The 26,160-nt window shown below is 41.4% G+C and overlaps 2 long non-coding RNA genes and 1 pseudogene across 2 annotated transcripts; all 3 read right to left on the reverse strand.

The window, feature by feature from the left end:
- Nucleotides 1-404: 404 nt before the first annotated feature.
- LOC117473482 lies at nt 405-20,619 on the reverse strand (annotated as a pseudogene).
- LOC117473483 lies at nt 5,896-7,593 on the reverse strand. The gene is made up of 2 exons (XR_004555035.1): nt 6,886-7,593; nt 5,896-6,362 (listed from the first exon to the last, which is right to left on the reverse strand). It is a non-coding gene; the product is annotated as an uncharacterized LOC117473483 (long non-coding RNA).
- LOC117473484 lies at nt 18,305-19,520 on the reverse strand. The gene is made up of 2 exons (XR_004555036.1): nt 19,285-19,520; nt 18,305-18,771 (listed from the first exon to the last, which is right to left on the reverse strand). It is a non-coding gene; the product is annotated as an uncharacterized LOC117473484 (long non-coding RNA).
- Nucleotides 20,620-26,160: the final 5,541 nt, after the last annotated feature.

The following is a 26,160-nucleotide window of genomic DNA, read 5'->3' on the forward strand; positions in this document are numbered from 1 at the left end:
TAGCTAGGGATAGCAGTTGGTATTCAGCAACAGACACCACGATAAAACATTCTGACAGATATAATAACCCAATATCTTCTATCCGGCTCAAGCGCCATTTTGTCTATTGTTTTACAGCCCATCCATTTAGCTATGTAGGAAAAATGCCAACTATTAAGGTAAGAAACCATTGATAGCGACACCTTCTAATCCTTTGTTCAGTGGGCATGAAGCCAAAATGGCTGACTTCAGAACAAAAATATACTTTCTTACTATTTTTATATCCCATGTCATTATTTTGGGATTGTTCTTATATACATATATTTTTTCAGTGACAGAAATGTGCTTACATACCGTTTAACTCAAGCTAATAAATGAAAGCACTAAATAATTTGGTCATAGTTCAGTTCAGGAACAACACGATGTAGCACCAAATCATAACTCTTTTATTAAAATCCATCTTCACATTTGATGTTATAACATCCCAGTACACGCATTGTAACAGTGAACAGTTCCTTCAAAACAATTAAGCTTCATATCAAAAACAGGATTTGTCAAATTCAGTGCCTTTAACTGGTCACTGTTCCGTTTCATAACAAATGAACCTTGCAACTTGAAAAAAAGAGTGAACAAAAGACACAAGATAAGAACATTGATATCGTAGAACAGAAGAAGAACAGAACGTGTAAGAACACAACAGACATTTAAAGAACAAGGCGGGACAAGAACTGTTATCATTGTGCGACATTCAGAGGAACTACTGTGCCATCCTTTAAAACTGTTGTTTTATTGAATAAATAAGCAAATTGTCAATAATTCTACAATGATGCTTTTGAAGAATGTTGACCACGCCCTAACTAACTGTTGCATATGGGGAGAAAACGTTGGGGTGGGCGTCTAGGCCAGGTCCTCTTCGCCTTCATCCTCAAACTCGCCCTCCTCCTCAGCGGTGGCGTCCTGGTACTGCTGGTACTCAGACACCAGGTCGTTCATGTTGCTCTCAGCCTCTGTGAACTCCATCTCATCCATGCCCTCGCCGGTGTACCTGAAACAAGGAAATATTACTCACTACATATAACTTTCAATCTTTCCTGACATTTATTTGTCCAAACGATTAATCTTGAAATACGTAAACCCTCTATCACTCACCAGTGGAGGAAGGCCTTGCGGCGGAACATGGCGGTGAACTGCTCTGAGATGCGCTTGAACAGCTCCTGAATGGCCGTGCTGTTGCCGATGAAGGTGGCGGCCATCTTGAGGCCACGGGGAGGGATGTCGCAGACGGCAGTCTTCACGTTGTTTGGGATCCATTCTACGAAGTAGCTGCTGTTTTTGTTCTGCACATTCAACATCTGCTCGTCTACTTCCTTCATGGACATGCGGCCTCTGAAGATGGCGGCGACCGTGAGGTAGCGGCCGTGGCGTGGGTCACAGGCTGCCATCATGTTCTTGGAGTCGAACATCTGCTGGGTGAGCTCAGGAACCGTCAGAGCCCTGGGGAGGACACACCATCCGATAAAGATTTATTTCAAAATGCATTTGTTAATGTGTTGTTTTAAGTGAAAAATATATATAATCGTCTTAATCACATTTACATGTATTTTGGGGGAGGATCAAAAAAACAAAACGTGTGGTGCTGTAATTCATGACAAACTGGTAAGAGCGCAATACATTTAGCTTGTTCCAATTTCTCCCTTTGTTTGCCTTTTCAAGGCGAGGCAATTATTGTTAGAAATCAACAATGGAAGTACGGAAGGATATTGAGGCCAAACCTGCTTTACATTCATTTTATGTTCTCTAGAAAAATTACAATTCTTAATGCTTTTGTATATATCTACCTGTACTGCTGGCTGCCACGGCTGGTCAATGGGGCGAAGCCGGGCATGAAGAAGTGCAGCCTGGGGAAGGGCACCATGTTGACAGGCCAGTTTCCTCAAATCAGCATTGAGCTGGCCGGGGAAGCGCAGACAGGTGGTGACACCGCTCATGGTGGCTGAGACGAGGTGGTTGAGGTCTCCGTAGGTGGGGGTGGTGAGCTTCAGTGTGCGGAAGCAGATGTCATACAGCGCCTCATTATCAATGCAGAAGGTCTCATCTGTGTTCTCCACCAGCTGGTGGACGGAGAGGGTGGCGTTGTATGGCTCCACAACTGTGTCTGAAACCTGAGGTCGGGGGAGGGAGAAGGATTTACATTAAGGCAAGAAATAAGACAAGAAACATAGTTAATGTTGTAGTATTTTGGTGTATTATAAGCACCTTGGGGGAAGGCACCACGCTGAAAGTGTTCATGATGCGGTCTGGATACTCCTCTCGGATTTTGCTGATGAGCAGCGTGCCCATGCCCGAGCCGGTTCCTCCACCCAGGGAGTGTGTGAGCTGGAAGCCCTGCAGGCAGTCGCAGCCCTCCGCCTCCTTCCTCACCACATCCAGGACCGAGTCCACCAGCTCGGCTTCACAACCAAAATAGCACCCAGAGTGTAATCAGCAGGACTCTTTTAAACCAGCTGAGGCAATCGGCAGCACCAATCAAGCCGCTCCGCTCCACCGTGGCTGCGGATCCCAATCAAATGACACCAAACAATTATACTCCATTACATACATAAATGATTAAATAGATAGAAATAATAAATCAAATCAAAACGTTTTTTGGCTCCTACACTCCGGCCCCTAATTGTTATGGAATCACACCATGACAATTACTAATAAACATAAAATGGAGAGCCAATACAAAACATTTGTTTTGTTAACAACTATAATTCATATGAAGTCCACTGCAATATAGTGTCCATCTTCGGGGCTTCTGACCCTTAGTGGGGTGAATGTGTATTACACCATGAATCCGGTTGTGTGTAAATGTGCTGTGTGTGGTGCAAGAGTGGGGAAGGGGGCAGAGCTCGTTTGGGACTCGACCAGCAGTACCAGCTTCGTGATGGGTCGACGGAGTGTGCTGTTTTTGACTGTACTTCCACTTGTCGTACAAAACCTCTCGAGTCTGGCAAGACTTGCGTTATTCGTCCCATGAGCCAGGAATTCTTGGAGCATTTTCGTCGACGATAAGGACAAGTCCCCGGTTGCAAAATTCCTCCTTTTCCTGTTCCACTTTTGCCTTATTTGGAGTTCCGGTAGGTATTCTTGGTCCATCGCTTCCAAATAAGTTGGCCATGTACTGAATTTGGCGCCATCTTCTCTTCCCGTGGCAGTCGCTCGGATTGAAGACACCAGGCGGAAGAAATGGTTTTGATTTGAGCAGCAAAAGGTTGATTTGGAGTGAGGGGCTCTAAATCTCAGGGTCGTTGGAAACAGTCGTTATGGGTCGATCATTTATGATCGCACTTACTTCGCAGAAAAGTGGCAAGTCCTTCCTCGTCAAGCTTTTGTTCTTGCGTGAGGGCACTGAGAATGCGTCTGACGGTTCTGATTTGTCTTTCCCAGATTCCTCCGTGGTGGGATCATCTTGTAATCATGTCTATAATTTTGAGCACCAAATTATGAAAAGTATCGAAAAATACCGGTATCGATAACTAGTATTGGTATCGATAAAATCCTAACGATACCAATCCCTAGTGAAGAGTGACTGTAGATCAGGGCTGCACAATATGCGGAAAACATACGATGGCATGGCTTTATGTAAAACTAATAAATGTAAGTTAAAAAATTAAGCAGCAATAAAAAAATAATGATAGTTGCAGTAATGCAGTTTTATGTTCAAAGTCTGTGAACTCATTCAAAAATACTTAAATGCAATAATTCAGCCTTTCACAATGTGTATATCGCACAAGACGACAAATTATTTTTTGGAATATATTGTTCAGCCCTAATCCAGTTGCTTAATCACAGTATGGCAACTTCAATAACCCAAGTTAAAACACAAGACATTTTCATATTCTCACCAAAGACAAAGTTGTCTCACCGAGTCCATCGTGCCGGGCTCCAAGTCCACCAGCACGGCCCGGGGGACATACTTCCCACCTGGTGATTCAAACACAAGACGACATTATTTATATTAAGCATTTTTTTTTCTTAATAGCTGCATTATAATTACTTCAAGCAAAACCATGTTAATCTTTTTTCATCAAAGACTTTGCTTTCTTAAAGTATGACCAAACACAGTAAAAAGCATATTGTACGCTCAATTATATTTTATAATAGTTTGTCTGGCATTAATACAGTCCAGTCTTCTTACAGCACAAGGTTAGCCAGGGGTTAAATTGGGATTGTCTATGGGGGCTCTGTGTCGAGGTGCGGGCGTGGTCGCACATCACATAATCTGCTACTGTATCAAATGCGCACATTGATGCCACCAAATGAGACAAAAAAGTATTACAAATATGACCGTCTTTCTAATAGTGACATTAAACTTGAATTAATATACATCTTCAATTATTAATATATACACAAAAATGTGTACGTGCTTTGTATTGGTCGGCGTAGCTTAAAAATATTTGTTCGGAAATCTCAGCATTTACAGTATGCTGTAAATCTCACGATACACAATTTGATCATAACCACATTCGGTGTTATGACTGATCATAACTCAGCTTTAAGCACAGGCATACATATAGCATGGTGTAAGAAACGGGCTCCGTGTTACCAAGACGGGCGGGGTGGTTTGGCGCAGAGCCTTTGCACCACCCGCCCGCAGCGGAGTCTGGGCGGTGCTGCAGCTCCAACGCAGAGACACAAGTTCACCAAGGCCGATTTTAAAATAAAGTCAACACATATCGACCCTAAATATAGTATAGTTAAGAACGAGAAACGTTTTGGAATATCTTTTTCTGATATCTTCTGACAACGGTACGGGGGTGATGACGTCAGAGCATCGCCCTATTTGCCGGGCTCAGCCTCCGCTCAATTTAACCCCTTGTTACACCTAATATATAATAAATAATACAAAATAACCGAAGTGACTGGCTAATATATGTCGACAGAATATTATAAGAAGTTAAAGCTGTATTGTTGTTTTGGAAAGTATAATTATCTTGACGTTTTGTTGACTTGTTGCCGTATCCTAGAAACGGCGGCGCTAGCAACAGTAGAGCTAAAGCAAAGCTAACCTGAAGCCTCATTGTAATAGACGTTGATGCGATCCAGCTGCAGGTCGCTGTCCCCCTGGTATGAGCCGGTCGGGTCGATGCCATGTTCGTCGCTTATGACTTCCCAAAACTAGAAGAGAATAAAACACAACAACGGTCAAATTACCTGCAAACTAGCATGACTTAGCTTAACCTGTTAAGCCCCAAGCCTGTTTTTCAGGTTTCAGGCTCGAAAATGACATGCCCAGAACAAATGACTTTAACTTCACTTCTAAAAGGGTTAAATTAATAATCTTTTTTCTCAAAGCAATGTTACATCTGTGAGTTGGATGTAGAAGTGTCAGAATCAATATAGATGTTTCTGTGTCAGAGAAAATTCAGATGGAACATAGTAAAAAAGTGTAAATTCTTACCTCCGCCTAAAAAAAAAACCATTACTTATAGTGAAAACCACCCTTGAATGATGGGTTAGTAGCCTGAAAGCTTTGGGAATTCAAAGTATAACTAATAATAAGTACACTGTATCAAGATTGAGGCAAAACAAGTGAAAATTGACCTTTTTAGAGAGGTTTAGGGAAAAACAGCCCAGGCGGACTAAGCTTTGGGCACATTTGGGCACGTCTGGTTCCATCAGTGCCATTTGACCTTTTTCAGGTACCAGACAGTAAAAATCATTTTATAACATTGAATCATCACTATAGGTATTCATTCCATAAAAAATAAAAATAAATAAAAATAAAATAAAAAAGATTGTAAAATTAAAAAAATTAAAATATATATTTAAGTGTGTGTGTGGGGTGTGTGTGTGTGTGGGTGTGTGGGAAGTTCCCTCTTTGCATGAGATGCATGTTTACTTGCACAATAAAAATGAGGAAACATAGGAAACATTTGACTCCAACTGGAGCAGATTTATATAAAAGAATGTTAGCACTAACACAATAACACCACACTTTAGGTAAAAAAAAAAATTGGGTGATAAAAACTCTCAAAACTTTATACAAACCAACCCTGAATGTTATGGTATTATTGCAGTAAGTCATGCCATGCCCTGAAACAGTTCTTTTTGGGAGTGAAGCACAGAGGGACCTGACACTTCCTGAAGTACACAGGTGTCTTCACCCTTCTGCTGCCAGCATCAGAGCACTTCCTGCAGTACCTCCTGACCGTGGTGGCATCTTCCCCATAATGCTCGGGCATGCATGTCAGTGATGGTGTGGGGGTTGGTGGGCGGGGTGGTACTGCTGCAGGGTCTCCAGAAAACTCAACCATTTATTTTGCAAGCTGCTCCCTGAAGGACTTCTGGGTGTGTGGGTTCGTCCTGCCGGGGTCACCCCTCCTCTTGTGCAGCTCCTTCACGGAAATGTCCATAAAATGGTAAAAAAAAGAAAACAAATAGATTAATTCACTGGCTTGTACTTTCAAAAATGTAACTCAAATCAGAAATAATTTCTCTACAACAACAGTAATGTAAATTATGTGAGACGGGGGAACAGATTATATCAATATAATCTGTTCAATATTTAATATTAATATTCCGTCCGTCATATATTTATATATGTATGTGTATATTTTATATATATATATATATATATATATATATATAATACCGTGTTAAATTCAACATGTATATTTTCTACTGTCTTGTTTATTTCTAGTCTTTGAACAATAAACGGCATCCATTTTATTTGTTTGTTGTTGAGTATTTGTGAAATAACATTAGATCACAAGATGGATGCCGTTGTGTTATTGTTATGCGTGTAAAATTACTATAGACGAATACTCTAACACCAAATAAATAACTAAAAGATAAAAACAGATGAATACTCTTACACCAAATAAATAAGTAATAGATACAAACAGAGAGATTACATACCTTTCCGTTGGTGGAACTTCATAATCGGAGTCACTCGATGCGTGATAAGATCACTATCTTCCGACGGAGAGTCCTCAAATACCATTTCCAATGCCTCCTGGATGGACAATAAAGTCTTCTTTCTGGCTGCCATTGTTCAAATGAAGAAATAAAACAAATCCGGCTGTTTTCCCTGATAATCCTGCTGTCTCGCTGTCCCGGTGATCTGCCGGTGATCTGCGCTCCTCTCAATGTGTTTCTGCTGCGTCAAAAACGTAGCAAGAGTGTGGGGGAAGCAGCATACTGGCCTGATGTACACTTACGCAGGACCCTATCTCTGGAACCCATTGGTCGATTTGCGTGATTTACACCTTTTTTGAATCGTTAGAGCCAATAGAATCGAGTGGCAGTTGGAAAATACGTAAATACTTTACGGCGGGGGAGGGGGAGCTATGCGTAAACTGCATGTCAAGCAGCTGAAGCTACGGACCCTAATCTTTGTACCTACTTTTCTGCCATGAATGAAAGGATTGATTGATCAGAAACAATTCTAACGTGACTAAGAGACATTGGATTAACCTTGAGCAGCGTTTTTATTCCGTTGAACACAACTTTTGATCACAAAAATCACAAGGTAAGACCTAATTATTGTCATGGATTTGAAAACTGATGTTGTTTATTTGCTATGTTCTGGCTGCTAGCTCAGTGAGTTCTTGTCATCCAGTGATGATACTTATATCAAAATAATCAGTGGAGTATCAGCTTTCAGATGATATGTAGTCTGTGCAGAACATATTATTATTAAAAATCGTTTTTGCTAGTTAGCTCCTGAAGTAGCATTAGCCCGTTTTCTCTAGGGGCTAATGCTAACGCTTCTTGTGAGACTTGTGTTTTGTTTCGGTAAAAATGGCTCGTATCATCAGTTAGCTGAGTTTGTTCCCGTTAGAATGGTATAACACATTCATAGTTTTTGAAAATATATATTTAAAATATTAAGAAGTGTCATGAAAAAAAAAAAAAAGACCCGCCGACGGGGTCGTTGGGGCTTAACATTAACGATTCGAACAGGTTGAACCCGTAGGTAGCTTTCATTAGCATTGCTGCTAAGTAGGCTAATCAACCCGCCCAAACGAACATTAACATCTACGCACTTAATGAATGAGTTAAGAATTCAAATGTAAATCTAAACTACTCTCTTACCTTAGCTCCAATTTGATTTCCACATTGGCCTGCCTGCAGATGCACGATTTCCCTCATTTTGGTTGAATTCAAATGTTCCAACCGACCGATCAAGACAAAAGTTTGAATCTGTACTGATGCAGCTACGAACTAACCAGAGAAGATGGGAGTGCTGCTATCAACCGTTACCCGATTAACAGGATTGGTCCAAATTCATGTCACTCAGCCTCAGCAGACATCTCATTGGTCAAAAAAATCTTAAGGGGGCGGTTTGCATACAATTTGTAGGTGCCTTTACCGCCACCTTCTGGAATGGAATGGATGAGCACTGTAAAACCTCAAATCCTACATTATAATCCTTGTCCGTTTGTAAAACCTAAATACTGCCCTGTACGCCACATCCCCTGAACTCCGTCGCAAACATATATTTAATTCTGTGTGGTTTCTGTTCAGTACTTGCTTCAGTTCTTAGAAATTGCAAAAAAACGTCATCAATTGTTTTGTCATTGCTAGCTTGCTACAATATTCACATTTGCCTTATGTATGTTTTTTCCACTATGAATAACGTGCTATTATGCCCTGTATGACCAATCTCATTCTGATAATGATGTCCTCTTTTTTTTTTTACATGTTGACTTATCTTGTTTCTCCAATTTACCTGTAAACATTATAACAATGTCTGTCCTTTACTCCTCTATTACACTCATCCTGCCGTTTCTTTTTCATTTGGGATTCCATTTTTAAGACCTAAATACTGCCCTGTAGGCCTACGCCACATCCCCTGAACTCCGTCGCAAAATATATTTAATTCTGTGTGGTTTCTGTTCAGTACTTGCTTCAGTTCTTAGAAATTGCAAAAAAACGTCAGCAATTGTTTTGTCATTGCTAGCTTGCTACAATATTCACATTTGCCGCACGTTATTGTGTTGACTTCTCTTGTTTCTCCAACTAACATTATAACAATGTCTGTCCTTTACTCCTCTATTACACTGACTCATCCTGCCATTTCTTTTTCATTTGGGATTTCATGATGCTTGTGATCTTAGCCTTGCAATATTTCACACTCATACTAATTTGTCTCTTCTTTGTCTCCAACTTTGCATATACCAGATAATTTCCCTCCACCCCAATGTGTGCAGGAATCCAGATGAAATAGGTGACCGCTCCTGCCCTTCAAATTTGTTGAAGTGTTTGTGCTATTTCCGGTACTATGTCTTGTCTTGTTTCTGAAGGCCTATGTTTAATGCTTTCCAATGCACTGCTGGAGTCAGAGCCTATCAATACCTTCCTTGTCTGGACTTCTTCCACTCAATTCAAAGCCAGAAGAATAGCCAAAATATAAGAATCCTTTATTTGCACATTTGTAATTTACTTTATTACAACAACAGACAAATAGTGTAATGTATGTATGTACTTTACCACACCATCACCATCACTAACAAGGTTTTGTATTATGTTTTCCAATTCTGTAGAATAGAATTGGAGGGATGAAACCCTCTTTTATGGTCACACAAGCACACAGTGAAATTTGGCCTCTGCATTTAACCCATCCTAGCAGTGGGCAGCTATTGTACAGCGCCCGGGGAGCAATGGGGAGTGAGGGGGAAGGGGGATGTACAGTGCCTTGCTCAAGGGCACCACAGCAGGGCAGGAGCTGAACTGGGACCTCTCCAAGTAGCAGTCGACACTCAATATTTAGGTCTGGTCGGGGACTTGAACCAGCAACCCTACAGCTCCCAGTCCAAGCTCCTACTTGACTGAGCCACTGCCACATGCTATGCTGTCTTTTCCAACTATTTCGACATACTAGACTTTATCATTTTTTCCCCAACATACTAAACTATTATACTATTGTTTACTAAGATGACACACTATACTATTTTTTTTTTTTTATTCAGTTTTTTGTGATATTTTTTGACATACTATATGTGGTTTTTCTCATATTTTCGACATACTGTACTACACATTTTTGTCATGAAATGTTTAACATGCTCTACCATTATTTTTCAACATACAATACTCTGACTCATTTCAAGATATTTTTACAATTACTGTTTTGAACATATTACATTTTTATACACTTGTAAATTGGAAAAACTTTTTTTTTATTTTAATATTATGTGCCATACTATAATACTTCCCTTATAGTATTTTAAACATACAGTACAGAGAGCCCCGTTCACCAGGCAAACCAACAAAGCGTGTCGATAAATCATTCCCATTCTAACCTAGTGTTGTTATTCCCTTCTGTGACCATTTGAGGGCAGTAAACACTCATCAGATCTGTTTTACTACACTAGGCACAATATAATGTCATCAAATTCAGCTTTTATCCTTAGTAACCATTGGTTTCTGGATGTAACTTTATAAAATATAAACTGGGGTGACTTCAATTAAAGGTCCCCATATACTCTTTTTCAACAATATATTATATCTATATAGAACATGTCTCTGAAGTGTTTGTCTCGAAATACCAAACACATCATGCATTGAAGCAACCCCATATGTTTCAGCCCTGTTCCAAAAGTGTGGATTCTGTGTCTGAAGCTTTAAATGCAAATGAAATACGCTGAAATGTTGACTCTAATTAAATGTATTATTTCAACAGAGTTAACATAACTGTATTAGGTTAGTTTAAAGCAATGATATTAAGTTGAACCTTATGTTTTGAATTCAAACTTAATATTTTTGCTTTCAACTAACCTAATACAGTTATGTGAAATCTGTTAACATAATACATTTAATTAAAACTGCGGCCACAGTCGTGCACGCAGTGATGAGCGGGCCCTCGCATCTATGCGCCTGTCGGGTAGGGTTGCCGGTCGACCCGGCGTCAAGTCGATGCATTTGAGTCCTGCGAAATGAGCCGTTTGTCATTTCTCTAATTTTCGCGTCCTCGACTCCTCGGTCCTCCAGCAGCGACCCGGAAACGGATGTCGGCGAGCCGTCTCGAAGGAAAACAAATTTCTCCAAAGGCTCATCGACGATCAATTATCGAGGAGGCTGTCTGGAAGAGCCAAGCGATCGACTATTCCTTCGCAATGTATATGAACTGAACGTGTCCTGGATTGGAATTTTTCCGATCATTTCCCCAGGTTTAAAGCGCAGGAAGAAGAAAAAATCCACCAATTACAATAGGTTCCTCGCACTTCGTGCTAGGACGCCGTTGGGTCATAGCGCTCTCGGGCTCAGGCCCTAATTAAGGGCAACATTTCAGTTTATTAGTGTACCTCTCCCCATGCCCCTCTGCCAGATGTTTGGTTTAAAAAAACACAATTGTGCTCTAGCAGATTCAGGTGATAAGGTTGGTTATTGGCTAATGCTTGCACAACCCAAAAAAATACCAAAACATTGTGACATCACAAAGTGATGTAAAAAATATTAAAGCATATCCAAGTATCAAGCATAATTTACCTACTTTTGATTGATCTTTCTAACTTCTAACTTAACTTATGAGGCAATATACCTCACCTCTATTGGCTGGCCCAGACCTTCGTATATTTTCTATAGTTTCGACACCCCTGAGCTAGTTGAACCTCAAGTGTAGATTGACTACTGCCTCCTAGTGGTTTGATATCAGCACTACACTAAATGTACATTAACGCTTTCCAGCAAACTAGGCTGCTTTTTCATTGGTTTCTCTGCAGTGCAGATTTTACAAGATTTTTTAAGAAAGTGTTTACCAAAATACAAATACAAAAAAGAGAGGAGAAAAACTAAAAAGTACTTCACGACCCTGGTATGGTGGACACTTCTCCCACGTTCACAATATCAAAATGGAAAATATTCTCCAAATACTTCCTAATGATTATAATAAGGTTGTAGTGTATGTTGACAAAGTCTATGTCACAACTTTAGGAAGGACATTTAAGGAGGAAACAATACTTTTCCAGCCCAGGGGGTGTGACGATGGAAAGACCAGAAGAGAACCACTGTTTTTCATACTTTGCTCCCCACACTATACTAAATATTTTCTTTACAGGACGGACATTACGATTTAAGTTTTTTTTAAAACCACTTTATCCCCAAGCTGTGCCAGCGAGTAACATGAACAGTTTCTTAATTTTTATAATAATTCACAATAAGTTTTTGGGAGTCTCCCAATTTTCAGACTCTAGGGTTAACTTTTAATTGTATTATCTTAAGGTATTCCTAAGATTTTTTTCCAAAATTTCTCTGACACTAAGCCAAATGGTATGGCATATGGAAGCCCATTTCTGACACGAGGAAGAAAAAATTGTACGTTATGACTCTTTAAAATGTATGACATAACATCTTAAAAAAAAGGACCACTCATTGGTTTGACTTTTTTTACTATGTCATTATTATGAATTACCACCATTTTTTGACTTAGTATCTCATCTTGCCAACCTCTTATTTTGAATTCCTTATTACTTAATATAATTTACTGAGTAATAAGGTCGTATTTATAATGGACATTTGTGGAATGATCTTTTGATGCGTCGTCGGAGGGCTTGAATAATTGCAGCAGCAAATCACTAGCTCAACGTTAGCTAGGGATAGCAGTTGGTATTCAGCAACAGACACCACGATAAAACATTCTGACAGATATAATAACCCAATATCTTCTATCCGGCTCAAGCGCCATTTTGTCTATTGTTTTACAGCCCATCCATTTAGCTATGTAGGAAAAATGCCAACTATTAAGGTAAGAAACCATTGATAGCGACACCTTCTAATCCTTTGTTCAGTGGGCATGAAGCCAAAATGGCTGACTTCAGAACAAAAATATACTTTCTTACTATTTTTATATCCCATGTCATTATTTTGGGATTGTTCTTATATACATATATTTTTTCAGTGACAGAAATGTGCTTACATACCGTTTAACTCAAGCTAATAAATGAAAGCACTAAATAATTTGGTCATAGTTCAGTTCAGGAACAACACGATGTAGCACCAAATCATAACTCTTTTATTAAAATCCATCTTCACATTTGATGTTATAACATCCCAGTACACGCATTGTAACAGTGAACAGTTCCTTCAAAACAATTAAGCTTCATATCAAAAACAGGATTTGTCAAATTCAGTGCCTTTAACTGGTCACTGTTTCGTTTCATAACAAATGAACCTTGCAACTTGAAAAAAAGAGTGAACAAAAGACACAAGATAAGAACATTGATATCGTAGAACAGAAGAAGAACAGAACGTGTAAGAACACAACAGACATTTAAAGAACAAGGCGGGACAAGAACTGTTATCATTGTGCGACATTCAGAGGAACTACTGTGCCATCCTTTAAAACTGTTGTTTTATTGAATAAATAAGCAAATTGTCAATAATTCTACAATGATGCTTTTGAAGAATGTTGACCACGCCCTAACTAACTGTTGCATATGGGGAGAAAACGTTGGGGTGGGCGTCTAGGCCAGGTCCTCTTCGCCTTCATCCTCAAACTCGCCCTCCTCCTCAGCGGTGGCGTCCTGGTACTGCTGGTACTCAGACACCAGGTCGTTCATGTTGCTCTCAGCCTCTGTGAACTCCATCTCATCCATGCCCTCGCCGGTGTACCTGAAACAAGGAAATATTACTCACTACATATAACTTTCAATCTTTCCTGACATTTATTTGTCCAAACGATTAATCTTGAAATACGTAAACCCTCTATCACTCACCAGTGGAGGAAGGCCTTGCGGCGGAACATGGCGGTGAACTGCTCTGAGATGCGCTTGAACAGCTCCTGAATGGCCGTGCTGTTGCCGATGAAGGTGGCGGCCATCTTGAGGCCACGGGGAGGGATGTCGCAGACGGCAGTCTTCACGTTGTTTGGGATCCATTCTACGAAGTAGCTGCTGTTTTTGTTCTGCACATTCAACATCTGCTCGTCTACTTCCTTCATGGACATGCGGCCTCTGAAGATGGCGGCGACCGTGAGGTAGCGGCCGTGGCGTGGGTCACAGGCTGCCATCATGTTCTTGGAGTCGAACATCTGCTGGGTGAGCTCAGGAACCGTCAGAGCCCTGGGGAGGACACACCATCCGATAAAGATTTATTTCAAAATGCATTTGTTAATGTGTTGTTTTAAGTGAAAAATATATATAATCGTCTTAATCACATTTACATGTATTTTGGGGGAGGATCAAAAAAACAAAACGTGTGGTGCTGTAATTCATGACAAACTGGTAAGAGCGCAATACATTTAGCTTGTTCCAATTTCTCCCTTTGTTTGCCTTTTCAAGGCGAGGCAATTATTGTTAGAAATCAACAATGGAAGTACGGAAGGATATTGAGGCCAAACCTGCTTTACATTCATTTTATGTTCTCTAGAAAAATTACAATTCTTAATGCTTTTGTATATATCTACCTGTACTGCTGGCTGCCACGGCTGGTCAATGGGGCGAAGCCGGGCATGAAGAAGTGCAGCCTGGGGAAGGGCACCATGTTGACAGCCAGTTTCCTCAAATCAGCATTGAGCTGGCCGGGGAAGCGCAGACAGGTGGTGACACCGCTCATGGTGGCTGAGACGAGGTGGTTGAGGTCTCCGTAGGTGGGGGTGGTGAGCTTCAGTGTGCGGAAGCAGATGTCATACAGCGCCTCATTATCAATGCAGAAGGTCTCATCTGTGTTCTCCACCAGCTGGTGGACGGAGAGGGTGGCGTTGTATGGCTCCACAACTGTGTCTGAAACCTGAGGTCGGGGGAGGGAGAAGGATTTACATTAAGGCAAGAAATAAGACAAGAAACATAGTTAATGTTGTAGTATTTTGGTGTATTATAAGCACCTTGGGGGAAGGCACCACGCTGAAAGTGTTCATGATGCGGTCTGGATACTCCTCTCGGATTTTGCTGATGAGCAGCGTGCCCATGCCCGAGCCGGTTCCTCCACCCAGGGAGTGTGTGAGCTGGAAGCCCTGCAGGCAGTCGCAGCTCTCCGCCTCCTTCCTCACCACATCCAGGACCGAGTCCACCAGCTCGGCTCCCTCAGTGTAGTGACCCTTAGCCCAGTTATTACCAGCTCCGCTCTGGCCTGTGTCACATGCAAACACACAACTCTATCAAAGCTGTGACATCAGCACATCCTGGGTCTACATTAAATAGGACTTCATTGGTCAAATGTTAAAGAGTGAAGAGTAGGGATGGGTATCGCGAACCGGTACTAAGTCAGTACCGGTACCTGATTGGACGGTATTGGTATACCGTTAAGCCGCTGGACAAATGGTGCTGCCATCGGTATATGAATTACGCTACTTCCTTAGTTTAAACAATTCTGGTTGGTTCGGAACCCTCATCCCGTGTGATGGATCCGGTTTGATTATCACTCTGATTGGCCACTGTGAATGCCACTCGTCATCTCTCCTAACAGCGCTCTTATTATTGTGAGACTCCCGGGGTCAGACGCAACATCTTGCAAGAAACAGCGTCTCAAGGCTTCTTAACATTTAACAACCTATTAATGATGCACTTAACGGTAAGAAACTCAGCTAACAGGCGATATTAACCATTTTACCTACACGGAACAGAATTCCAACACCAAGAGTCTAAATCAACACTTAGCAAAACGGGCTAACGGCTGCTTTAGCACATAACTGGCAAAAGCTTCCGGTTTAGGAGGTGCGCACGCAGCGTCTCGTTTTAACTGAATAATGGTCATGTTTACATGGATTTATGAACTGCCCCTAATTACCACCCCCCTTCCAGAGACACACTGTCAAACACTCATACCTGCTTGGTATGACATTGAAAAAAAGTTACATTAAATAAATAAAAATGTCAATAAAATGACTGTTGTTTAATCTTCACATCTTGTAATCATGTCTATAATTTTGAGCACCAAATTATTGAAAAGTATCGAAAAATACCGGTATCGATAACTAGTATTGGTATCGATAAAATCCTAACGATACCAATCCCTAGTGAAGAGTGACTGTAGATCAGGGCTGCACAATATGCGGAAAACATACGATGGCATGGCTTTATGTAAAACTAATAAATGTAAGTTAAAAAATTAAGCAGCAATAAAAAAATAATGATAGTTGCAGTAATGCAGTTTTATGTTCAAAGTCTGTGAACTCATTCAAAAATACTTAAATGCAATAATTCAGCCTTTCACAATGTGTATATCGCACAAGACGACAAATTATTTTTTGGAATATATTGTTCAGCCCTAATCCAGTTGCTTAATCACAGTATGGCAACTTCAATAACCCAAGTTAAAACACAAGACATTTTCATATTCTCACCAAAGACAAAGTTGTCTGGTCTAAAGATCTGGCCGAAGGGACCGGACCTCACCGAGTCCATCGTGCCGGGCTCCAAGTCCACCAGCACGGCCCGGGGGACATACTTCCCACCTGGTGATTCAAACACAAGACGACATTATTTATATTAAGCATTTTTTTTTCTTAATAGCTGCATTATAATTACTCAAGCAAAACCATGTTAATCTTTTTTCATCAAAGACTTTGCTTTCTTAAAGTATGACCAAACACAGTAAAAAGCATATTGTACGCTCAATTATATTTTATAATAGTTTGTCTGGCATTAATACAGTCCAGTCTTCTTACAGCACAAGGTTAGCCAGGGGTTAAATTGGGATTGTCTATGGGGGGCTCTGTGTCGAGGTGCGGGCGTGGTCGCACATCACATAATCTGCTACTGTATCAAATGCGCACATTGATGCCACCAAATGAGACAAAAAAGTATTACAAATATGACCGTCTTTCTAATAGTGACATTAAACTTGAATTAATATAAATCTTAAATTATTAATATATACACAAAAATGTGTACGTGCTTTGTATTGGTCGGCGTAGCTTAAAAATATTTGTTCGGAAATCTCAGCATTTACAGTATGCTGTAAATCTCACGATACACAATTTGATCATAACCACATTCGGTGTTATGACTGATCATAACTCAGCTTTAAGCACAGGCATACATATAGCATGGTGTAAGAAACGGGCTCCGTGTTACCAAGACGGGCGGGGTGGTTTGGCGCAGAGCCTTTGCACCACCCGCCCGCAGCGGAGTCTGGGCGGTGCTGCAGCTCCAACGCAGAGACACACGTTCACCAAGGCCGATTTTAAAATAAAGTCAACACATATCGACCCTAAATATAGTATAGTTAAGAACGAGAAACGTTTTGGAATATCTTTTTCTGATATCTTCTGACAACGGTACGGGGGTGATGACGTCAGAGCATCGCCCTATTTGCCGGGCTCAGCCTCCGCTCAATTTAACCCCTTGTTACACCTAATATATAATAAATAATACAAAATAACCGAAGTGACTGGCTAATATATGTCGACAGAATATTATAATAAGTTAAAGCTGTATTGTTGTTTTGGAAAGTATAATTATCTTGACGTTTTGTTGACTTGTTGCCGTATCCTAGAAACGGCGGCGCTAGCAACAGTAGAGCTAAAGCAAAGCTAACCTGAAGCCTCATTGTAATAGACGTTGATGCGATCCAGCTGCAGGTCGCTGTCCCCCTGGTATGAGCCGGTCGGGTCGATGCCATGTTCGTCGCTTATGACTTCCCAAAACTAGAAGAGAATAAAACACAACAACGGTCAAATTACCTGCAAACTAGCATGACTTAGCTTAACCTGTTAAGCCCCGAGCCTGTTTTTCAGGTTTCAGGCTCGAAAATGACATGCCCAGAACAAATGACTTTAACTTCACTTCTAAAAGGGTTAAATTAATAATCTTTTTTCTCAAAGCAATGTTACATCTGTGAGTTGGATGTAGAAGTGTCAGAATCAATATAGATGTTTCTGTGTCAGAGAAAATTCAGATGGAACATAGTAAAAAAGTGTAAATTCTTACCTCCGCCTAAAAAAAACCCATTACTTATAGTGAAAACCACCCTTGAATGATGGGTTAGTAGCCTGAAAGCTTTGGGAATTCAAAGTATAACTAATAATAAGTACACTGTATCAAGATTGAGGCAAAACAAGTGAAAATTGACCTTTTTAGAGAGGTTTAGGGAAAAACAGCCCAGGCGGACTAAGCTTTGGGCACATTTGGGCACGTCTGGTTCCATCAGTGCCATTTGACCTTTTTCCAGGTACCAGACAGTAAAAATCATTTTATAACATTGAATCATCACTATAGGTATTCATTCCATAAAAAATAAAAATAAATAAAAATAAAATAAAAAAGATTGTAAAATTAAAAAAATTAAAATATATATTTAAGTGTGTGTGTGGGGTGTGTGTGTGTGTGGGTGTGTGGGAAGTTCCCTCTTTGCATGAGATGCATGTTTACTTGCACAATAAAAATGAGGAAACATAGGAAACATTTGACTCCAACTGGAGCAGATTTATATAAAAGAATGTTAGCACTAACACAATAACACCACACTTTAGGTAAAAAAAAAAATTGGGTGATAAAAACTCTCAAAACTTTATACAAACCAACCCTGAATGTTATGGTATTATTGCAGTAAGTCATGCCATGCCCTGAAACAGTTCTTTTTGGGAGTGAAGCACAGAGGGACCTGACACTTCCTGAAGTACACAGGTGTCTTCACCCTTCTGCTGCCAGCATCAGAGCACTTCCTGCAGTACCTCCTGACCGTGGTGGCATCTTCCCCATAATGCTCGGGCATGCATGTCAGTGATGGTGTGGGGGTTGGTGGGCGGGGTGGTACTGCTGCAGGGTCTCCAGAAAACTCAACCATTTATTTTGCAAGCTGCTCCCTGAAGGACTTCTGGGTGTGTGGGTTCGTCCTGCCGGGGTCACCCCTCCTCTTGTGCAGCTCCTTCACGGAAATGTCCATAAAATGGTAAAAAAAAGAAAACAAATAGATTAATTCACTGGCTTGTACTTTCAAAAATGTAACTCAAATCAGAAATAATTTCTCTACAACAACAGTAATGTAAATTATGTGAGACGGGGGAACAGATTATATCAATATAATCTGTTCAATATTTAATATTAATATTCCGTCCGTCATATATTTATATATGTATGTGTATATTTTATATATATATATATATATATAATACCGTGTTAAATTCAACATGTATATTTTCTACTGTCTTGTTTATTTCTAGTCTTTGAACAATAAACGGCATCCATTTTATTTGTTTGTTGTTGAGTATTTGTGAAATAACATTAGATCACAAGATGGATGCCGTTGTGTTATTGTTATGCGTGTAAAATTACTATAGACGAATACTCTAACACCAAATAAATAACTAAAAGATAAAAACAGATGAATACTCTTACACCAAATAAATAAGTAATAGATACAAACAGAGAGATTACATACCTTTCCGTTGGTGGAACTTCATAATCGGAGTCACTCGATGCGTGATAAGATCACTATCTTCCGACGGAGAGTCCTCAAATACCATTTCCAATGCCTCCTGGATGGACAATAAAGTCTTCTTTCTGGCTGCCATTGTTCAAATGAAGAAATAAAACAAATCCGGCTGTTTTCCCTGATAATCCTGCTGTCTCGCTGTCCCGGTGATCTGCCGGTGATCTGCGCTCCTCTCAATGTGTTTCTGCTGCGTCAAAAACGTAGCAAGAGTGTGGGGTAAGCAGCATACTGGCCTGATGTACACTTACGCAGGACCCTATCTCTGGAACCCATTGGTCGATTTGCGTGATTTACACCTTTTTTGAATCGTTAGAGCCAATAGAATCGAGTGGCAGTTGGAAAATACGTAAATACTTTACGGCGGGGGAGGGGGAGCTATGCGTAAACTGCATGTCAAGCAGCTGAAGCTACGGACCCTAATCTTTGTACCTACTTTTCTGCCATGGATGAAAGGATTGATTGATCAGAAACAATTCTAACGTGACTAAGAGACATTGGATTAACCTTGAGCAGCGTTTTTATTCCGTTGAACACAACTTTTGATCACAAAAATCACAAGGTAAGACCTAATTATTGTCATGGATTTGAAAACTGATGTTGTTTATTTGCTATGTTCTGGCTGCTAGCTCAGTGAGTTCTTGTCATCCAGTGATGATACTTATATCAAAATAATCAGTGGAGTATCAGCTTTCAGATGATATGTAGTTTGTGCAGAACATATTATTATTAAAAATCGTTTTTGCTAGTTAGCTCCTGAAGTAGCATTAGCCCGTTTTCTCTAGGGGCTAATGCTAACGCTTCTTGTGAGACTTGTGTTTTGTTTCGGTAAAAATGGCTCGTATCATCAGTTAGCTGAGTTTGTTCCCGTTAGAATGGTATAACACATTCATAGTTTTTGAAAATATATATTTAAAATATTAAGAAGTGTCATGAAAAAAAAAAAAAAGACCCGCCGACGGGGTCGTTGGGGCTTAACATTAACGATTCGAACAGGTTGAACCCGTAGGTAGCTTTCATTAGCATTGCTGCTAAGTAGGCTAATCAACCCGCCCAAATGAACATTAACATCGACGCACTTAATGAATGAGTTAAGAATTCAAATGTAAATCTAAACTACTCTCTTACCTTAGCTCCAATTTGATTTCCACATTGGCCTGCCTGCAGATGCACGATTTCCCTCATTTTGGTTGAATTCAAATGTTCCAACCGACCGATCAAGACAAAGGTTTGAATCTGTACTGATGCAGCTACGAACTAACCAGAGAAGATGGGAGTGCTGCTATCAACCGTTACCCGATTAACAGGATTGGTCCAAATTCATGTCACTCAGCCTCAGCAGACATCTCATTGGTCAAAAAAATCTTAAGGGGGCGGTTTGCATACAATTTGTAGGTGCCTTTACCGCCACCTTCTGGAATGGAATGGATGAGCACTGTAAAACCTCAAATCCTACATTATAATCCTTGTCCGTTTGTAAAACCTAAATACTGCCCTGTACGCCACATCCCCTGAACTCCGTCGCAAACATATATTTAATTCTGTGTGGTTTCTGTTCAGTACTTGCTTCAGTTCTTAGAAATTGCAAAAAAACGTCATCAATTGTTTTGTCATTGCTAGCTTGCTACAATATTCACATTTGCCTTATGTATGTTTTTTCCACTATGAATAACGTGCTATTATGCCCTGTATGACCAATCTCATTCTGATAATGATGTCCTCTTTTTTTTTTTACATGACTATGTCCGTGCTGAACAGTACCCCCAACCCATAGTTCCGTGGGTGAATTATGTCAATCACTACATGCCAATACTTTTGTACTTTTACTTGAGTTACCTTTTGAATGCAGGGCTTTTACTTGTAACAGAGTATACCTACACTCTGGTACTACTTATTTTATTTTATAAAATATGCAGGGAAAAGAGGTTGGATATAATCTATCCAACCTCTTTTCCCTGCATATTTTATGGCAGAGTATTTACAGATTATCTTCAGAACAAGGAAGGGTATTTAAAAATGTTATATTTTGTAATGTACTGTGCATTGTTCTGTAAGGGGCCCAGACACACCAGGCCGATATCGGCCGGCTTCGGTTGTCTGGCGACAAAGCGCGCCCTGTCGCCCAAAGTCAATTTGGTGTGTCCCGAACCCTCGGCCGTGACACGCCTTATTTGGCCTTTCACGGTCGACACAGGGCCGATTCAACATGTTGAATCGGCCATGTGTCGAAGCTATCGGGCCAAGAAACCACTCTGATCAGCTGTTCAGCTAGCAAATGAGAAGCGAAACGGAAGTGAGGGACGTAAACAAACGATTTAAGGCACAGGACAGCAGCTAAACCCCAGCAGGTGATACTTAAAAGACATCAAACATAGCCCTTAAATGTCCTCTCTTACCTCCCACACATAGCAGGGACATCTCTGATATCGGCGGGAGCGTCCCCGGCTGTCCTCTGCTGAGAGCTCCGTGATTTGTTTGGTCAAGTCCGGTTTTTCATCTCATCGGTTTATTTGTCAGTATAAAGTTGCAGGATTAGTCTCAAGTACCTCAACATTGTCCTTAAGTACAGTGTCTAAGTAAATGAGATACTGTCTACTGCTGTTCATTTACCTATTGTGAGTCGCCTCGGATAAAAGCATCACATGGAAATGTAAATTTAGCAAGAAGTGGCCATTATTACATTACATACATTACTACATTGCTGACTCAATAAACTACACACCCGCCAGAACACTGCGATCATCAGATGCAGGTCTATTAACTGTGATGTTATAGTATGTCTGCACTTTATGTGCTCATTTCATCATTCATGTATTTTTATATTCTAAAACATGTTTTCGATGGACGAGAGTGAAAATGGAACGCACACACTATTTGCTGTTTGTTTATATCACAGTCTGTTCTTCTTCTCTTTCTTCCGGTTGTTGCCTATTTTGAATGACGAATACACACTACCGCCGCCTGCTGGTAAGGAGAGTTATTGCCACTCACGCATGCGCAGTTCGTACGTGCTCGGCTGAAGTCTTTGTGGTGTGTTCCAGTGCGACACATGGCCAAGACGCAGGAGAACTCTGCTGATCGTCTGACAGCAGCCAGATCAGTGCATGCGCTGCATCGTCCAATCAGTGAGCCATACACAGTAAGGGGGCGGGGCGAGTGTCTGAGGATTTCACCAGAGGATGGTCTGGTAGTTCCTCGATTATCGCTCCTCCGTTATCACTCCTTGATCCTCGATCCTCGATCCTCGATCCTCGGTCCTCCGGCAAAAATAAGGCCACTGGGACGGTACTCAATGTAATATTCTGTTCTATGGACATATAAGTGTCTACATAAACAGATGAAGCGGACTACTTGTGACATTCCGAGTGTCCATCTTTATTCAACTGGCGCGTAACATGCACACATGCATTACGTCATCAACGTGATCTCCGTAATCAAAGATCTTGTATTCACCAAGATGTTACATCCCCCTTCTTTAGAAAAGAACAGTATAGCTGCCATAACAAATAATAACCATATGCATTTAAAGCATTTAAAATAAATGTGCGTCTTAAGGCACTATATCTACTAATTGTGATTACTCTATCACGGAGGGAATATTATAAGGCTGGTACATCAACATTTAGTAAACACTTCTGCAGTTTAACTTATCTTTTTTGAACAGTTGCCCAGAAATAATTCTAATAGAGCATGTAGTACTGCTTCTGAAACAAAACTGTTAAATTAAATTTCTAAACAAACAAAAATCACAGTGCACTGTCAGTATTGCATTTCTCTTTTCTTTTTTTTTTCACAGGTCTAACACATCTCTTGGCTTCACTATGCGGCCTGATCTTGTGATCTTATTGTAAACAATGTGTGATTGCTCTCTGGGGCCTGTTTGTTTCTCAGTGTCCTGCTGCAAAGTCTCAGTGTCCTCGGGCTCCAACTGCTCGTCTGATGGAGTCTCCTGATCTGTGTCACTCTCACACGTTTGTAGAAGGTGACGCCTGTTGCGCCGAAACATGTGACCTCCGTCCGTGCAGATGTTGTAGGATCTCTGGGTACCTGCTGGCTCGACTACTGTTGCAGGTTTCCATGTCCCTGTTGGAAGCTGGAAGCGGATCGTGGCTCCCACTGGTAGTGCAGGCAGTGATCTGGCATTCCTGTCATAATATTGTTTTTGTCGTGTTTGACACTGTTCTCTCCTGCTGTGAACGGTGCTGTGACAGGCAAGCTCTGGTTGTAGATGCTTTTCAGTGGTGGGAAGGATGGAGCGCAGACGCTTGCTCATGAGTAGCTGCGCTGGCGATTTCAAACCATCCACTGGTGTGTTTCTATACTCCAACAAGCTGAGGTACAGGTCAGTTCTCTGAGCGTGTGCTTTGTCCATGAGAGCTTTGGCAGTCTGAACTGTTTTTTCTGCTAGCCCGTTGCTCTGTGGATACAGAGGACTGCTTGTGACATGCTTGAAGTCCCATGCATGAGCAAACGTTTTAAACTCTTGTGAACTGTAGCAAGGTCCATTATCGCTGACTAGTGTCTGTGGTATTCCAAATCGAGCGAACATGGCCTTCAGCTTTTGGATGACTACTGAGGAGGTGAGGCTGGTGATTTTTTCTACCTCAAAGAATCTACTATAATAGTCAACTACAACTACATAGTCAGTACTGTTCCATGTGAACAGATCAGTGGCTATTACCTGCCAAGGTTGTTCTGGGATTGGGTGTGACATCATAGGCTCTTTTGGGAGTGAGCTGCGTCACTCAAGGCAGGTGCTGCAGGTCCCTACTAGTGTCTCTATCTGCTTACCCATCCTTGGCCAGAACAGCACATCTCTTGCACGTTGTTTGCACTTCTCCATCCCTAAGTGTCCTGTGTGAAGGCGTGAAAGCATTTCAGCCCTGAGTGAGTGCGGCACGAGGATTTTCTCTCCTTTCAGTAGGATGCCATCTGTCTCTGATATCTCATCCCTATGATTCCAATACTCTGAGACTGCAGGTGGACATTTTTTGTTTTTCTCGGGCCACCCTGCTTGGATCACCTGTCTCAGCACTGAGAGCTGCTCATCTTCGGCTGTAGCGGCTCTGATCTCTGCCATTTTGCGGTCGCTTACCGGAGCGTTGCTGATCACAGTGTGTATTTGGTAGTCCATGCCCTCACTCATGGAGCGGTCGTAACACTCAAGTGGCTTTCTGGACAAAGTGTCTGCGACAGGGGATTTGTTTTCCTGGTTTGTGCTCGATAGTGATGTCATATCTCTGTAGCTGCAGTATCATGCGTTGCAGACGCGGTGGTGCAGCTGCTAAGGGCTTACGCATGATTGACTCAAGTGGCTTATGATCTGACTCGACGATCACCTGTCGTCCATACAGGTATTGATGAAACCGCCTACATCCAAAGAGCACTGCGTATAGCTCCTTTTCGATTTGAGCATAGTTCTCTTCAGTTTCAGTCAGTGTCTTTGATGCGTATGCGACTGGTTTCTCTTCCTGGAGCAGGACAGCTCCTAAGCCGTGTTTGGAAGCATCGACTTGTAACTTCACATCCTTTGTGTGATCGAAGTAGGTGAGTACTGGGCCAGGCTCCTGTGTTAGGATGTCTTTTACTCGTTGGAAGGCTGCATCATGATTTGAGTCCCACACAAACTCACTGTTTTCCTTTATCAGTTGCCGGAGTGGAGCTGTTGCCTCTGACATTCTCGGGGCGAACCTGGAAAGGTAAGTGACCATGCCCAGTATGGTCTCCAACTCTGCCTTGCTTTGTGGGTTAGGCATTTCTTTGATGGCCTTAATCTTGTTCGGGTCAGGGCGGATGCCTTCTCGTGTCAGCTTGTGCCCAAAATAGCTTACCTCAGGCACACAGATTTTGCACTTGTCCTTATTCAGCTTTATGCCTTTTTCTCTGGTTCTCTCCAGCATGGCACGCAGGCTGGCGTTGTGCTCCTCTTTGGTGCGGCCGTAGACTATGATGTCATCTACGATGGCGGCAACGCCTGGAAGCCCCTCATAGGCCTCATCCACTCTCCTCTGGAACTCATCCTGTGCAGATATGATTCCAAAAGGCAGTCTCTTGAAACGTAGATGTCGTAGATCGTGTTGAACGTGGTTAGCATAGATGAGTCGTGTGGGAGTTTTATATTCCAGTATCCAGATCTGGCGTCTAGTACACTGAAATACTGTGCTCCAGCCAGTTTTGGTGTGACGTCATCTAGAGTAGGGAGTGGATAGTGGGGCTTTGTTCAGGGCGCGGGGGTCTAGGCATATTCTCAGCCTATTTGTTTTCGGCTTTATCCAACACTACTAGTGCATTAACCCATTCAGTTGGCTCTGTGACTTTTTGGATAACGTCCAGTTTTTCCATGTCGTCCAACTCATTCTTGAGCCGGTCACGCAGAGCATATGGGATGCGGCGAGGTGGACATACCACTGGTGGTACAGAGGGTTTGAGTTGGAAACTGCATTCTCCAGGAAACAGTCCGATGCCTTCAAACACATCAGCAAACTCTTCCATCATGGTTGTGTGTGTTATCGGCTTTGCATCAACTACATGTATCATTTTGACTAGGTTTAAATCTAGACATGCTCTTAAGCCTAACAGAGGTGGAGCATTTGTATGGACTATGTCAAAACCTATCATGGCTGTTTTCTCACCGTGTTTACATGTCAGTCTACATGTTCCTTCTGCTTCTATCCTGTGCCCACCATAATCTGAGAGTTTGCTTGATGGGGGGCCTAGTATTACACTTCCATATATCTCGCGGAATGTGTCTGCTGGTATAATACTAGTCTGAGCACCAGTGTCCATTTTAAACTTCAGTTTGTGCCTCGCTTTTCCTATTTCTAC

This window comes from Trematomus bernacchii, unplaced genomic scaffold (assembly GCF_902827165.1).
Source record: "Trematomus bernacchii unplaced genomic scaffold, fTreBer1.1, whole genome shotgun sequence".
NCBI lineage: Eukaryota > Metazoa > Chordata > Actinopteri > Perciformes > Nototheniidae > Trematomus > Trematomus bernacchii.